General features: G+C 37.4%; 1 pseudogene; it reads right to left on the reverse strand.

The window, feature by feature from the left end:
• Positions 1-7,292: 7,292 nt before the first annotated feature.
• On the reverse strand, positions 7,293-8,744 carry LOC101421228 (G2/mitotic-specific cyclin-B1 pseudogene; annotated as a pseudogene).
• Positions 8,745-17,560: the final 8,816 nt, after the last annotated feature.

Consider the following 17,560-nt stretch of genomic DNA (forward strand, 5'->3'; position numbering starts at 1 on the left):
TAAAAATTTTTAAGCAAGGATTTGCTAAACGCTGCCAGGTTTGATATGCCATTTAATAATTATTAGTTGAATTTTTTTAAAATTTCATTTTAATTTCCTTTTGCACATATTAGTTATTACAGTGTGTATTACTAACTGTATAGAGATTTAAGGATTTTACAGTTATCCTTTTAAAATTTGACTCCATTGTGAAAATAAGACATGCAATATATATTCCAAAATTTATTGATATATAGTTCTATAAACTAAGATAATTTATAGGGCACTTTATAACTGAGAACAAGGCTTCTCAACTGAGGCACTATCGCCATTTTAGAACAGATCATTCTTTGTTGTGGGGGACAGTCCTGGGCATTGTAGGATGCTGTAGTGGCTTGAGGCTATGGACCCCAGAAAAACCTGTTCTCAAGCATATTTTATTCCTATCGGTATGAACCCATTGTAATGAAGACCTTTTGGTGAGACTACTTGTTAAGTGTTACCCAGTGGAAGAAAGATGGGTCTTAACCGTATTAATCATTCATTATAAGCAGAATGAAATTCAGACACATAAAGAGAAAGTCACAGGAAGCAGCCAGAAGTCAGAAGTGAATGGAATTCAGCACAGTGTGTTTGTTTTTAGTATATTACATGAAAGGATTTTTTAATTTAGTTTTTTCCCTGAGGATACTGCCCACATTTTATTTACATTTTAAGAGTAATTTTAATCTGAAGATCAAAATTTCTTACCCCTTTTTCCTTTTTGTTTGTTTTACTTAAACTTAAATTTATAGTCTTTGTTAAACAAAGACTATAAACAAATATTTACAATGTCTGTTACATGTAACACACAGGAAGAGCTTTTAACATAAATTCATCAACCTCCCCCTGACATTTTAAAAATAAATATAGGTATCAAAACAATCTTGAATATATTTTGCTACTACTAGTATTCAGCACTCACATTGCTGCAAAAATTAACAAAATTTTCAAAAATATCCATTGATCTTCTACTTTAAACAATTTAGATTGCAGCTCTCCCACTAAGTGAGTAGAAAAAGCATGCCATTTATGATTTTCCTTTTTTAAATTACTTTTCAGAAATGTATCTTCTTCCACAACAATCTGACGCTTCTTGTCATTCCTTCATCTTATAAACCTGAATTTTACTTTGAGTACTACAGGTTTATGCTTAAATGAAAGTTCCTTGATAAAAGAAAAAAAAATTGTGCTGCATTTTTCTTTTTGTTATCTAAAGACATAATAGGTATATATACATTAAATATGTCCTTACAAATGTCCCAGTCATGTTTACAGGTTGGAATTCTTTTACTTAATGTATTTTGCATTGTGATCCTTAATCAATATATTAACATGAGAAGATGGTTGTTAATTTAGGACAAATTTGAGATCCAATAAAATTAATTGTTGAATATGTGTCCTTCTGGTGACTGTGGCAGCTTCTTAGATTGTATGGATATTAAACATCTTAGCTCTTGAAAAAAAACTTTAATGCTATATTTTGACACTTTGCTAGCACTGGTATGCTCCATGCATCCACACTTGGTGGCCCAATAATCATGCCTGTACACCTTGCCAGTGTCATATTTTCATCATCTTCAGTGCTCCAGCTAAGAACACCATTATATATTCCATTTTTCCCTTCTTCAAGTTCTTCCAACGTGAATTTTTTTAGGAACTTTATTCCCATGTGGACTGCCATCTCCTTATGCAAATCAATGCCTGAATGATTTGCTTATTTTGTACCAAACTTGCATACCAGGGATAAATAAATCCCACTTGCTCATGATATATAATTCTTTAATATGCTGTTGGATTCAGTTTGCTAGTATTCTGTTGAGGAAACACTAATCTGTTGTATTCTTTTATTGTGATATATTTATCTGGCTTCGGTATGAGTATGCTGTTGGCCTCATAGAGTGAATTATGCAGTGTTTCCTCCTCTTCAACTTTTCACAAGTGTTTGAGCAAAACCATAGGTGAGTTTTCTTGATATTTGTTAGAATTCCTCTGTGAGGTCACATGGTATTGGGATTTCTTTGTTGGGAAGTTTTAGATTATTGATTCAATCTCTTTACCATTAATTGGCTTTCTGAGATCTTCTTGCATCAGTGTAGGTAGTTGGTGTGTTTCTAAGAATGTGACCAATTCATCTAGGTTATCTATTTTATTGGCATACAGTTGTTCAAAGATTTCTCATTTTTTAACAATATTTATTTCTTTATTTCTCCCCCCCTCCACTGTCTGCTCTCTGTGTCCATTCACTGTGTGTTCTTCTGTGTCTGCTCATATTCTCATTAGGCGGCTCCCGGAACCGATCCTGGGAACTTCCAGAGTGGAAGAGAGGTGATCACTCTCTTGCACCACTTCAACTCCCTGTTCTGCTATGTCTTCTTATTTTCTCTCCTCTGTGTCTCTTGTTACATCATATTGCTGTGTCAGCTCTCCACGTCAGCTGGCACTGCCACATGGGGTGGTATTCCCGCATGGGGTGGCACTCCTGTGTGAGATGGCACTTCTGCATGGGCTAGCACCCGTGTGGGCCAGTTTACCATGCAAACCAGCTTGTCCTCACCAGGAGGGCCTGGGCATCGAACCCTGGACCTCCTATATGGTAGACAGGAGCCCAACTGCTTAAGCCACATCCTTTTCCACAGATTTCTCTTATAGTCCTTCTTTTTTTTTTCTTAAAGATTTATTTTATTTATTTCTCTCCCCTTCCCACTCCCTTGCCCCAGTTGTCTGTTTTCTGTGTCCATTTGCTGAGTGTTCTTCTTTTTGTCCGCTTCTCTTGTCAGCGGCACGGAAATCTATGTTTCTTTTTGTTGCATCATCTTGCTGTGTCAGCTCTCTGTGTGTGCGGCCTTCCTGGGCAGGCTGCACTTTCTTTTGCGCTGGGCGGCTCTCCTTACGGGGTGCACTCTTTGTGTGTAGGGCTCCCCTACACGGGGAGCACCCCTGCATGGCACGCCACTGCTTGTGCGCATCAGCACTGCCCGTGGGCCAGCTCCACAGAGGTCAAGTAGGCCTGGGGTTTGAACTGTGGACCTCCCATGTGGTAGACAGATGCCCTATCCACTGGGCCAAGTCTGCTTCCTTATAGTCCTTCTTATTTCAGCAGGTCATCAATTATGACCCCTTTTTCAATTCAGATCATTTAATCAGGCACATCACCAAACAAAGATATACAGAAAGCAAAAAAACATAAAATATTTTCAACATTTATAATGTGGAAAATTCAAATTCAACATAAATTAGGTGTCTCTCTGCCCTTATTAGAATGACTAAAATAAAAAATGACAGAGCATACCAAATGTAGGAAAGATATGGAAGATCCAAAATTTTCACATGCTAATGATAGGAGTGTAATGTATTACAAATACTTTGGAAATCATTATAGCAGTTTCTTAGAATGTTAACTATACAATTACGATATAATCTATAACAATTGCACATTTAAGCACTTATTTAAGATAAATGAAAGTTTACTTTAATTTAAATACTTGTACACATTCATAGCAACTTCATTTGTAAACCCCAAAACTGAAAAAACCCAAATGTCTACCAAGAGGTAAAATGATGAACAAAATGTACATCCAAACAATGAGCTATTATTCAGCAATAAAATTGAATTCAATAGTGATATGTTCTACATGTTAGATGAATCTCAAAATTATTCTGAGTAAAAGAAACTAAGAAAACATACATGCTGACTATTTCAATTTTTGTTAAACTTAAGGAAATGAAAACTGATTTATAATATTAAAAAGTAGTTCTGTCGTTGCCTGAGGATTAAAGGGAGGCAGAGATCACAAGTCAAGCATTCTAAGAGGGCCTAAGCAATTTTTTAGTGCAATGAGCACAATTAGTATCTTGATTATGGTGATGGTTTCACAAGTATATATAAATATCAAAATACAATAAATGATATATTTTAAATTCATGCTTAAATTTATTGTATGCTAATATTAGATCAATAAAACTGTATCAAAAGAATTTATGCTTAACAGTTTCATAATTCAGTATTTATTTCTTTTCTTATGAATAATATAACATACTAATTTAAATACTTCCAACATTTTTTAGGTAAAATATTGAAGCACTTTAAAGTGTTTTTTTTTTACCTTTTGGAAGGGTCTGTATTTGTGTTGAGTTGTATCAAATTTTATTGACTTTTTAATGTAAAAGTAAAGAATTATTTTAGTGTAGTTGTTACCTAATCAAGTTTGATTAAAGTGGTCTATAATATGAAGTAATTTAACCATTACTGTTTATCCCTGCAATCACCTCTTCTTTGGGTTTTCAATTTATTCAACACAAATCATAATTTGTTGCTGGCTTATTTCTCTGTTGACATTGTATTGTGTAAATAACAGGATCCAAAGCAACCACCTCTATCATAGCTAAAGGAACTCCCCTCCTTTAAAGATTCCCCTGAATTCCCTCTAGATTGCTCTTATCTTCTTATGTCCTTCAAAACTCAGTCAAAATACAGAGAATCAGGGATTTCATCTGTTACGTACAATCCTGTACTAGGCAGCCAAATGGATGCAGATTCAAATCACCAAAAGTCTTTCGGCTTTTATAAAGGGTATTTATTTGGGGTGGAAGCTTATAGTTACCAAGCCATAAACTACAAGTTACTTCCCTCACCAAAGTCTGTTGCCACATGTTGGGGCAAGATGGCTGCTGACATTCAGCCTTCCTCTTCCCCTTAAGGCTTTGTTGTCCAGCTTCTTCCAATATCAGCTGTAGGCTGGGATAAGTTTTATCTCTCTCCTAGAGCTCATTTCTCTCCAGGCCCAAGCTGCTCTGTTCTCTCCACAAGGTCATCCCTAGACTACGAAGTTCTCTAGGCTTTTTCCTTCTCCCCAGGGTTCAATTCTCTCCAGGCACAGCTGCTCTGCTCTCTCCCTGGGCCTCTGCCGTGTCTATGGAGCCATCTCTAGTCCTCTGTGTTCTTCTCCTGCATGTTTAATTCTTGGTATTCCACTAACTCCTCTGCTATGTATTTTCCTCTGTGAGTCTTTGCCCACCAAGGCAGTGGGGACTCAATGTCCTACTGACATGGCCCAACCAAAGCCTTAATCATTATTTAATCAAGTAAAGGTGAAACCTCTGCATTTCATACAATCTAGTACACCCAGAGGGACAGACCAGTTTACAAACATAATCAAGTATCTATTTTTGGAATTCATAAACAATTCCAAACTGTTACAAGCCCCCTGGACAAAGATCAAATTGAGGGTAATAATTAGAGATTTCCCAAATCCTATTGAAGACCCAGTAAAGTTTGGGGGAAAAAAGTTTAATCATATTTACGAGCCTTTTAATTAATTTACATCACTGCTGGTTGAAGGTCATTGTCAAATCTGAATAAACTCCTTAAATGACCTTTCAAAATGAAGAACTACTGAGAAAAAATGAAGAATATACAGTACCTAAGGAACTTAATGAAATGATACATGAATTTTTCTCCAAATTATTGATTGTCATAAAATTCAACAATGTACCCAGAGACTTATGAACCCTTATATGAATATTGTAGCAGTTGTAATAAAACCTTTAATAATTCTCAGATCTTGACCATATTAACTATAAGACCTCTATTCTTTTTAATTCTATTTTTTGTTAATGCCCTTTTGGAAAAACTAAGCACCACTCTAAAACATAAACAACTAAATTTGGTCACAATGGAACCTAAATGATTTAGTAAATCTTACAGATCAATTATATCACATCTATAAAAGGCTGAGAAAAAAAAAATCCTTCCAAGCTAAAACAGAACAAATACAAGTAGCACAGATCATGAATTTCCAAATACAAAAGCAAAAAGCCCTCAAAGCATCCTTTAAATTTGTACATAAGCACCATGGTTCATGGTGCCATTACTTGTAATTACTGTAAACAACCTGGATATTCAAAAAACTGCCCAAAACTCTAAAGTAAAATAAAATAAAATAAAAACTAAATTCAAAAGCAGCAGTGATCCCCTGAATGATCTCTGTCCTCCAGGAAAGCAAGGTATCTTTCAATGTGACTGTTTGGCCTGCTCCCAGGACACAGCAGAGGTTTCTCCAAATGCTTATATCACATTTTTAGGTGAAAGAGAACTGATAATTGTCAACTAGGGTATAAGAGGCCTATAGATACTGGGACCACATTCCCTGTCTTAAATACCACAGCCCTCCTTAACCCTGCTCTCTGGAGTACTGCATTTAAATGGGGGGAGTTACCACAAATCCATGGCCTTGAATCCCTCCCAATTCCCTTTCAAGTAAGAGCTTTACAAGGCACACGTCAATTTCTGTTAGTCTGTTCTGCCCAACTTACTGTTTCAGAAGGGATTTCTTTGGATTATTTCAAGCACATACATCTTTCTCCCAAATGGGAGGGATGCTAATTTGGAATGCCTAGAATCAGATTCAACAGACCAAATAACAAACGTTTTCCCATTTATAACCCTGTTCTCCTAGCCAAAGAAGTAACATTTAAACATCACCATCTTGTTTATACTATTCCAACTAATTTATGGTTCACAACACCTACTGATATTGGTCACATTTTCTCTCTCAGTCCTCCCTGCTCCAACTGTCTCCTCCTACTACTTGATCAAATCCAAAGCATTCTAAATTTCCCTCCTTCCAAGAAAACAAACAAACAAACAAACATAAATTAGGGTGATTTCTAAGTCTCATGGAACATTGTAGAAATTGGATGATTACTTTTCTTTTGATGGTTCACCCTTGCTTAAACCTGAACAAATTGATTCCTTTCTTTGGGATGAAACTATTCAAAATTCCTTTAAGGGAGTAAAACATTGTTTTCTCAGCAGATCTGCTCTGGGACACCATATGTACAAGTCAGTTTTTCCCCATTTGTCCATGAATGAGAAAGGAAAGCCTTAGTTGTCCTTAGCTAAAAACATGGAGACCACCACACACCTCTAAACTCCTATAGTCAGTAACTGGATACCATAGCCTAGAGATTTCCCCCTGCATGAAGTCCATTGCTACATCAAAACTTTAGAATCGATTGAAGAATTAATTGTTGGATCTCCCTTAACTATTTATGTTCCTTATTGAGTTTAAGCCCTTCTTAATTCTCATCCCATTCAACACCTCTTAACAAATAGATTAATTTATTATGAAATTCTCTTACTTTCCCCTCCCAATTTCTCTTTTTTCTCCAAATTGTCACAACCTTAATCATGCTACTTTACTTTTTTTTTTTGTAATGGCAGCACATAATGACAATTTTATTTGCAAATATTAAAATACATCAATTCAAGTTCACAAGTTACATCTTTCCACAGCCTGAGCTAGAGTTTGAACTATCACAGAATTCATCTGTGCTAGAGTTAGAGCGCTAATGTTAGCATGTTTAGAGGTGGCATGCTTAATCTTGGTAGTTATGTGCTTTGTAAGCCCGTAATTCACCATGATGTATTCTTAGTCAGGTGCTGTATAACAGGGAGAAGGAATTCTTCAGTGTATGCCAGGTAATGCTGTAGAGTTGGTGTCCATTCACCATTATCAAGAATTTTCAGTGCTAAGCAAAAAGCTCCTCCTGCAATCTGAGAAGGAGAAAGGTATTCCATAGTGTAGCCCAACATAGCCAGTTCCATCAGGTATTTGGCCAAAGTATGGTGCTCAACATCAATTTCTCCAATCTTTTTTTTAATTTTTCCTATTTTTTTCTTTAATTTTAAAGACACTTTAGATTACATAAATGTTACATCAAAAATACAGGGGATTCCCATATATCCCAACCCCTCACATTCTCCCCTACTAATAATACCTTTCACTAGTGTGGAACATAGGTTACAATTGATGAAGAAATATTGAAGTGCAGGGACAGAGGGTGACCCAGACTAAACTTTATAGCTCTTAGAATCTTCATTTCCAGCTGTCTGATCTGGTGCATAGTATAAATACAGACAGTCACAAAGGCAAAGTTGCCCATTTCTGGAGGATGCATTTCTTCATTTGCTTGCAATAAACATGGCAGCAACACAAACCAGCTGCAACATCTTTAAGGCGTACAATTATTCTGCATGAACTGATCAGTGATGGAAACAGTCAAATACATGGTCTCCTGCTGCAGCCTGAATTTCATGTGAACCTGCGCTAGGCAGTCAGTTAGGATGGCTTTCTTGTCTCCAGTGGCTTTCTGACCCAGTAGGTATTTGGGTCTGACTTCTTGCTCTTCCTGAAGTTGTCTCAGATAAACATAAGTTTCTTTCACATATGCACTACAAAGGTTTGAATCAGCTCCATCTTCTACATCCAAAGCACTTACTGCAAGAATTAAGTCAGAGAAAGCCTGGCAAAAAATACTCATCTGCAGGGACACATTTAGCTGTTCTCATTGGGCTTGGAAAGGGACTATCCACCAAAATAGGCTCAGGCAAAAGTTTTTCTTCTTTAATGGGCTCAGCTCCCACACTGTCTATGACCCTGGCTCTGGTTCTAGCACCTGCAAAGGTGCTTTTTTCAGAGGTTTTGTTAGAGTTTTAGCAGTAACTTTTCCAACAGCTGAAGCTTTTCCTCCTTTTTCAGAGGCATTTTGGCTTGTGGCTGTCCAATGACCTCATTACCAATGTCTCCAAGAGCTATTCTTTGTCACAGTCCAGTTTTATAAGTTGCTGCAGTGATCAAAGGTACTCGCTTTGCTCCTGCCATACTAATCTTCCTCTTGTTTTCAACATCAATTTTCATGCTGGTGGTGATTCAGAGAGCCATGGCTTCCTTTTCACCATGCAGCCGTTGAGAAACAAGAAGCGGAACTTGGGAGTGCCTGACAAACAATAGACTAGAAGCCACCACTGAACAACAGCCATGCCTCTGCAGCACGCATGAAGGAGTGGAGCCCCGCCTCAGGCTCAAACCCTGCAATCCACCTCCTTATTGGCTCGTTTGTGTCACTCTCTGTCTTCCTATCAGTGGCTGCCTGTTCTTCCTCGAAAGAGTTTCCAGTAGAATTCAGTGCAGACTTTCGATAAAGGGGCGGAGATAGAGCAAGGCTGACAAATGATTCAAATTGATTGATATTTATATGATAATATCTAGATTATTAAATTAATTTGATTTGTTTCTTTTCACTTTCTTTAATATGGCTATTAGAAAATATAACATTTCGTATGTGGGCCACATTATCTTTCCATTGCTCAGCACTAGTTTAGACTAAGAGACCCCCCAGGTCCTCCTGCTGGTGTGACCTGACCAGCAAAATCCCTTAACAGCACCTCAGAGACTGAGGAAGTCTATGGTAGAAACTCAGTTCATCTCTGGAAAAGTAGACCAAGCTATTATTTGATTAATAAAAATGAAGAATATTAGTTTCTTCTGCCTGAATACTTGAAATCTAGGTTCTGCTACCTCTCCTGGAGTCGGGGACCAAAGTGTCCCTACGTAGACACACTTTGTGTGGCTGTGAGTTGGCTTCAGACCTCACTTGTTCAATTAATCAAGTAATCTATTTACAGACCCTGCTCTCTCATTTGCTCGCCAGGAAATCTGAAAATTGAGAAAGAAATTCCATAAAATTGGACTCATCTCTTCACAAGATTCTCCTGTCTTCCAGCTGCTTTCTGAAGTTCTTGAGTGAAATCAACTGACAAGGGACATATATATATATAATGGGTCCTTCCTCTCTTCGTTGTGTCAAACCCAATCCTCTTTAATTCAATATATTTTTATTTAGCTTTGTCAATAAAGAGATTTTTACCAATGACAAAGTAAACCCATAAATTGCTTTACCCTGCATTGTAATTCAATTTCAAAATGAATAACATTTTAAGAAATGTCATATTCAAGAGAATTATTCCTGGTAAATATTCACAATTATTTTTCTTGACTTATAATAAAAATTAGACCTGTACATTTATTGTATTTTACCTTGTTAAGATTTAAAACTTTCAGCCTCATTAATACTAACCCTTCATTAATATATGATATATATTCTCTTTTACTTTAGCTAATGTATTTAGACTATGAAATTTTACCATGATGGAAAAACAGCATATTTGCTATGTAAACATGTTGTACTAAGGTAGGTGGGATGGAATTTGGCCATGCTATATTCCTATCCTATGAAATAGATTTCTGACTTTGCTTTTATTGCTTTTCAATAAATAGAGAGAGAAAAAAACCTTAATGTCCTCTTGTGTCTCACCCATGGACACCAAGCTCAAGAAGAGAGCTTTCTCAGCCTTTCTGGGGAAGAAGCTGAAGGGACCCAAGTTATGAAAGGGGACAATCAAATTGAGCCCTGGTACCTGCCAGTCTTAGGGTCCCCTGCCCAGATCTTCCTGGCCAAGCAGTTCTGCTGACCCCCAACCACAGTGGGCCAGGCCAAGCAGTCACTTCCCTCCTCATCAGACAGTCTGGGCTATTTATTATTGTAAATAATAAATGTTAGATGAGAATATTTTATTATTAAAATCTTGTTTCAACTACAGCCTCGGAGTTGACCACTGGTTCTTTCATTTACAGTGTTAATTGAAATGAGGTGCAGCCTCTTGCATTGTTCATTCAAATAAGAAATCATGCAGTCATCAGTTAATTTTAGAAGGGAAAAGCAAAAAGAGCCAGCCACCCCTCCTTGGCTTATTGAAGCAAACACAGAAATCCCCTCTCACAGAGCAAAGTGCACTTCAGTATCAATACACCTAGAAGGAGTAGAGCCCACCCATGGGGACTACTGGATTTAGAAGTTGAAGGTACTTCCATTTGCCAGGACCATTTCCTGACCCTGGGCAGGGAAGTGGCTGCCTTTCTACCATTTTGGAGGAAGAACATTTTCTCCTTCTTGACTGGGGCTTTGTTTGAGCACCAAATAAGAACTTGTTGTTTTCAAGAGCAAACTCTAGATTTAAATGAGCACTAGATACAGAAAAAAAAATAAAACAATTCTAACAATGTGGAAAGGAAAAGGACAGAGGAAGATTATTAGCACATGGTCCAAGGGCAGGCAGATCTTTGCATCCTCAGTTTCCCTCTATGCCCAATGGTCAAAGCTTTACATTAGATTTCATGCTTTGGGATCCCCATCCCTGACATACAAGAATTCTCTCCTTTTGAGTAGACTGGGGGGATTGAGATGCAACTTTTCAGCCTCCAGCTGGGCCTTTTTCCATAAACACTACTGCTTCCTAAGAACTAGTGCTTCCCACTGCCTTGCCATTCACTGTGCAATTTCTCAACCCAGAAAATCCCTGGCAGACCCTGGCCTCTGTGATCAGTACCTGGTGGCCTCTGCTGCCTTGCTGGGGCCTGAGGCATCACCCATGGACTCTGAATGCCAAGAGAAGAATACTTACCCATTGTAAGGTAGAAAAACCCCACAGTCTTTTCTGTGGGTCAAGGTGAGGTCTTGGATGGTGTGGTTGGAGGTCCACCATCTTGGGGATCTCCAGTTAACTCTCTGTTGTGTTGCTACTGATGGTCCTCAAGAGGAGTCAGCTCTGAGCCCTTAGAACTTGTAAAGCAGCAGGTGCAGGTGCTGACATTGCTCCCATCCCCTGGGATGGCTGTATCTATTGTCCAAAATTTGTGCTTTGCTTTGGTCACTGGAGTGTGGACAATTCCTAGGGGGAGGTTTGAGAGGGCCTGAGGGGGAAGGGAAGGCCACCAGGATTGAGGACCATAGTCCTGCAGAGACACACCTCCTCACAAAGTAAAGTACTGAAAGACTTCCTCTCTGGGTGGGACAGGCCCTGTCCTGAGCAATCCCCTGGTTTCCCCAATGTTCAGGAGCTAAAGGTTTAACCTTGACAACACAAAGCCCTAGGACCCTGCCCCAACCTCCTGCCTGCCTCAGCTGTGGGCTTTGGAGCCACTTCAGAAAGTTTATCAGAGAAAAAAACACTATAATCTTACATTTTAATTAGCAAATATATGTCAGAACTAATCCATTTTCTCTGTAAATAACAGAGTTTCCAGCTCTCTTTGTTGAGCAGGCCTATAAGTAAGGAAAATCTGGTAGCTGATGCCCAGATTGTGGTCCCAAAATCCTATTTTCCATGAAAAGAGAAGAGGGCACCTAGGAGGCATGTGTGAGTCCAGGTCTTGGCCAGGAAACATGTGAGAGGAACCTAATGATCATGGCCTACTGGAGAGCATGGAAGGCACCAAAGTCCACAGGGGTGGATTCAAAACATGACAGGAGCCAACTGGAAGGCCTTCTGGCCACCTCTGGGGCAAGTTTATTATCATAATAGCCAAAAAGTACAAGCAACTCAACACAAATGCCCATCAAATGATGAAGGGACAAAGAAAACGAGGTGTTAGCAGCTGTAAGACATGAAGAAGTACAAATATATGCTAGAAGGTGAGGGACCTGAAGAGGATTATGCTACGTGAAAGAAGCTGGACACTAGAGGCACTTACAGAACTCCATTCATACAAAGGATCCACACTAGGCAAATCCAGACAGAAGATAGATTAGTGGTTGTTAAGTGATGTGTTGAGCGACTTTGGGGGAATGTGATTGCTGCTGGGTGCAGGATTTCATTTGGAATTAATGAAAACATTCTGGGATTAGATAGTGGTTATTGTTTTACAGCTTTATGAATATACTAAAAAGCACTGAATATGGCACTTTCACAGGCTGAAGTTATGCCATGTTAATTATAGCTCAATCAAAAATAAGTTGTTGATACTGGAAGTCCATAGTATTGTTTGACTTTAGTGGGGCCGGGACAGCTTGTGAAATAGACAAACTCCTGAACATTCACTGATGGCCTTAGGAAAGCTCAGTGGTTTTCAGAGATTGGAGGAATTTGGGGGTGGTCAAGTGAGTTGCTGTGTCCCTGGCTCTGGCCTTTCTCCTTGTCCAAATCTGTCCCTATCCCCACCCGCCTTCTGCATTCCCACCAGCAGTGGATGAGTGTTCCCATTCCTCCATATCCTCACAAGCATTTGTAGTCTTCTGATTTTTCATAGTTGCCAATCTTATGGGAGTAAGATGGTATCTCATTGTAGTTTTGATTTGCATTTCCCTAATAGCTAGATATTTGGAGCATTTTTTTCATGTGCTTCATACCCATTTGTATTTCTTCTTTGGAGAAGTGTCTCTTTAAAACGTTTTCCCATTTTTTAAATGAGTTGTTCATCTTTTTATTTTCAAGATATGGGAGTTCGTTATATATGCATGTTACAAGTCTCCTATTAGATATATGCTTACCAAATATTTTCTCCCATTGTGTAGGCTCCCTTTTCACTTTCTTGACAAACTCCTTTGAGGTGCAGAAGGCTTTAATTTTGAGGAAGTCCCATTTAGCTATTTGTTCTTTTGCTACGCATGCTTTTGGTGTGAAGTTCATGAAGCCATTTCCTATTACAAGTTCCTGTACATGCTTCCCTACACTGCTTTGCAAAGTCTTTATGGTCTTGGCTATTATATTTAGGTCTTTGATCCATCTTGAGTTAATTTTTGTATAAGATGTGAGTTGGTAATCCTCTTTCATTCTTTTATCTATGGATATCCAGTTCTCCAGGAACCATTTGTTGAAAAGGCCATTCTCTTCCAGTTGAGATGTTTGGTGGCTTTATCGAATATTATATGACTATATATGTGAGGACCTATATCAGAACTCTCAATTTGGTTCCACTGGTCTGTGTGTCTCTTCTTGTGCCAATACCATGCTGTTTTCTCTACTGTAGCTTTGTAGTATGTTTTGAAGTTATGTAGTCTGATTCTTCCAATTTCATTTTTCTTTTTCAATATGTCTGGCTACTTGAGTCCTCTTTCCTTTACAAATAAGTTTCATAGCTAGTTTTTCTAGTCCCTTAAAGTTGATTTTTATTGGGATTGCATTGAATGTGTAGATCAGTTTTGGTAGGATAGAGATCTTAATAATATGTAGGCTTCCTATCCATGAACAAGGAATATTCTTCCATTTATTTAGGTCTTCTTTGTTTTCCTTGAACAGTGTTGTTTAGTAATTTGTGTATAAGTTATTTACATCTATAGTTAAATTTATTCCTAGGTATTTGAAATTTATTTACTATATTGTTACTGGTATTTGTTTCTTGATTTCCTCCTGAGCTTGCTCATTATTGGTGTACAGAAATGCTACTGAATTTTGCACATTGATCTTATAACCTGCAAATTTATTAAACTCATTTTTGTGTTCTAGAAACTTTATTGTAGACTTCTCAGGTTTTTTTATGTATAGGATCATGTCATCTGCAAATAATGAAATTTTGACGTCTTCCTTTCCAATGTGAATGCCTTTTATATCTGGTTCTTGCCTCAGTGTTTGAGCAAGTACTTCTAAGACAATGTTAAATAGAAGAGGTGAGAGTGGGCATCCTTGTCTTGTTCCTGATCATAGAGGGAAACGTTTTAGTATTTCTCCATTGTAAACAATGTTGGCTCTGGGTTTTTCATGTATACTCTTTATCATGTTCAGAAAATTTCCTTGTATTCCAATCTTTTGCAGTGTTTTTATCAAGAAAGGGTGCTGTATTTCATCAAATGCTTTTTCTGCATCTATAGATATAATCATGTGATTTTTTCCTTCAATCTGTTTATATGGTGTATTACATTGATTGATTTTCTTAAGTTGAACCACCCTTGCATACCCAGAATGAATCCCACTTGGTCATGGTGTATAATTCATTTAATGTGTTGTTTAATATGGTTAGCATGTATTTTGTTGAGGTTATCTGTGTCTACGTCCATTAGAGAAATTGGTGTGTAATTTTCCTTTCTTGTGGTGTCTTTGTTTGACTTTGGTACTAGGGTAATGTTGGCATCATACAATGAGTTAGGTAATGTTCCTTCTGTTTCAATTTTTTGGAAGAGTTTCAGCAAGTTTGGCTTTAGTTCTTTCTGGAATATTTGGTAGAATTCACCTGTGAAGCCATCTGGCCCAGGGCTTTTCTTAGTTGGGAGGTTTTTAATGACTATCACTTTACTTGTGATTGGTTTGTTGAAATCATCAATTTCTTCTTTCATCAATATAGTCTCCTTATGTGTTTGTAGGAATTTGTCCATTTCCTCTGAATTGTCATTTTTGTTTGGGATATAATTTTCCAATGTATCTTCTTATGATAATCTTTATTTCTGTGGGGTCAGAGGTGATATCTCCTTTCTCATTTCTTATTTGTGTATTTGCATCTTCTCCCTTTTTTTCTTTGTTAGTCTCACTAAGGGTTTGTCAATTTTATTGATCTTCTCAAAGAAACAGTTTTTGGTTTTGTTTATCTTTTCAAGTGCTTTCTTATTTTCAATTTCATTTAGTTCTCCTCTTATCTTTGTTATATCTCTCTTTCTTCTTCCTGTTGGGTTACTTTGTTGTTTTTTCTACTAATTCCCCCAAGTGTGGAATTGGCTCTTCAATTTTTGCTCTTTCTTCTTTTTTGATGTTTGGATTTATGGCTATAAATTTCCCTCTCAGTACAGCTTTTGCTGCATCCCATAAGTTTTGGTATGTTGTGTTATCATTTTCATTAGTTTCAAGGTAATTATTAATTTCTTCTGAGATTTCCTCTTTGACCCATTCTTTTTCTATGAGTGTGCTCTTTAATTTCCATATCTTGCTGTGAAATTCGGTTCTCTGCCCCTTGCAGATTTCCAGCTTCACTCTGCTGTGGTCAGAGAAATTATTGTGTATCATTTCGATCTTTCTGAATTCATTGAGACTTTCTTTGTGGCCTAGCATATGGTCTATCTTGGAGAATGATCCATGTGCATTTGAGAAAAATGTATTTCCCGCTGTATTAGGGTGTAATGATCTGTATATGTCAATTAGGTCCAGCTCCTCTAATACACTGTTCAAAGTTTTTGTTTCTTTATTAATTCTCTTTTGAGATGTCCTGTCCAAAGTTGATAGCGGTGTATCAAAGTCCGCACTATAAATGTAGAGGCATCTATTCTTTCACTTAGCTTTTCTAGTGTTAGTCTCATGTATTTGCAGGCGCCCGTGTTAGGAGCATAAATATTTATGATTGTTCATTCTTGTTGAAAGATTATCCATTTCACTAATATATAATATCCATCTTTGTTTCTCACTATTGTTTTGCATTTTAAGTCTGTTTTGTCTGATATTCATATAGCTACTCCTACCTTTATTTGTTGATTTTTTTTTTGCTTGTGAGATTGTTTTCCAGCCATTCACTTTCAACCTCCTTGAATTCCTGGGTCTAAGATGTGTTTCTTGTAGACAGCATATAGATGGGTCATATTTCTTTATCCAATCTTACAGTCTGAATCTTTGGCAGGTGAGTTTAATCCATTGACATTCAGTGTTATTACTTTCAAGGAATTATTTATGTTAGCCATATTTTCTTTGGACTTGTGTTTGTAATATTTTGGGTTTTTTTCTTCTCTTTTTGTATTTTTTGTTACTCTTACACTCTCCTCCACTCTGCCTCTCCTGTTCTTTTTCTTTCTTCCTGCAGACTCCCTATAGTATTTCTTGAAGGGCAGAGTTCTTGTTGGCATACTGTTTTAATTTCTGTTTATCTGTGAATATTTTGAACTCTCATCATTTTTGAATGCTGGCTTAGCTGGGTAGAGTATTCTTGGTTGGAAATTTTTTTCTTTTAGTACCTTGACTATATCATACCACTGCCTTCTTGCCTCCATGGTTTCTGATGAGAAATCAGCACTTAATCTTATGGTGCCTCCCTTGTATGTGATGGTTCTCTTTTCTCTCTTGCTGCTTTTAGAATTTTCTCTTTGTCTTGAGCATTGGATAATTTGACAATTATAGGTCTTGTGGTAGACCTGTTGGCATTTATGGTGTTTACGGTGCATTGTAATTCGTGGACATGTACATCCATCTCTCTCAGTACATTTGGGAAGTTTTCAGCCATTATTTACTCCAACACCCTTTTGTCCCCTTTCCCTTCTCTTCTCCTTCTAGGATGCCTATAATATGTATGTTTGAGTGCTTTGCATTGTCATTTATGTCCCTAAGTCCCAGATGGATTTTTTCTATCTTTTTATTTCTCAGTTCTACTATCTGTTTGATTTCAGATGTACTGTCTTCCACGTCACTAATTCTCTCCACTGCCTCTTCTAATCTGCTGCTATTTGCTGAGAGTGTATTTTTGATTTCTTGAACTGTGGTGTTCATCTCCATCATATCTGTTATCTTTTTTTGTATGACTGCAATTTCTTCTGAATTCTCTCCAAGTGTTTTCTTCATATTAATCTCGTCCTTTACTTCATTACATTGGTTTCTAATATGTGTTTTAGGAGCTTTAATTACTTGTCTGATGCTCTGCTCCTCTTCCTGGTTTTTAGCTTGTTCATTGGATTCAGCCGTGTTTTCCTGATTATTGGTTTGATTTGTAGTTTTTTGTTGCTGTCTGGTCATCATTTTAACTTGACAGGTTTAATCAGTTCCTTAGCTTCTTTGTCTAGTCTTAGGTTGTTGTTCATGAGTAAGTATTATGTCTTCTCTTTGTCACTAGTTGTTGTTCCTGAGTAAGTGTTATGTCTTCTCTTCGTCACTTTGTTCTTCTTACGGTATTTTCTTGTTGCTGACTATGTTCACTTTGAAAGAAAATGTTAGGGCCAGGGAAATCAAAATGTGTAAGAA

The sequence above is a fragment of the Dasypus novemcinctus genome, chromosome 22 (genome assembly GCF_030445035.2).
Source record: "Dasypus novemcinctus isolate mDasNov1 chromosome 22, mDasNov1.1.hap2, whole genome shotgun sequence".
Taxonomy (NCBI): Eukaryota; Metazoa; Chordata; class Mammalia; order Cingulata; family Dasypodidae; genus Dasypus; species Dasypus novemcinctus.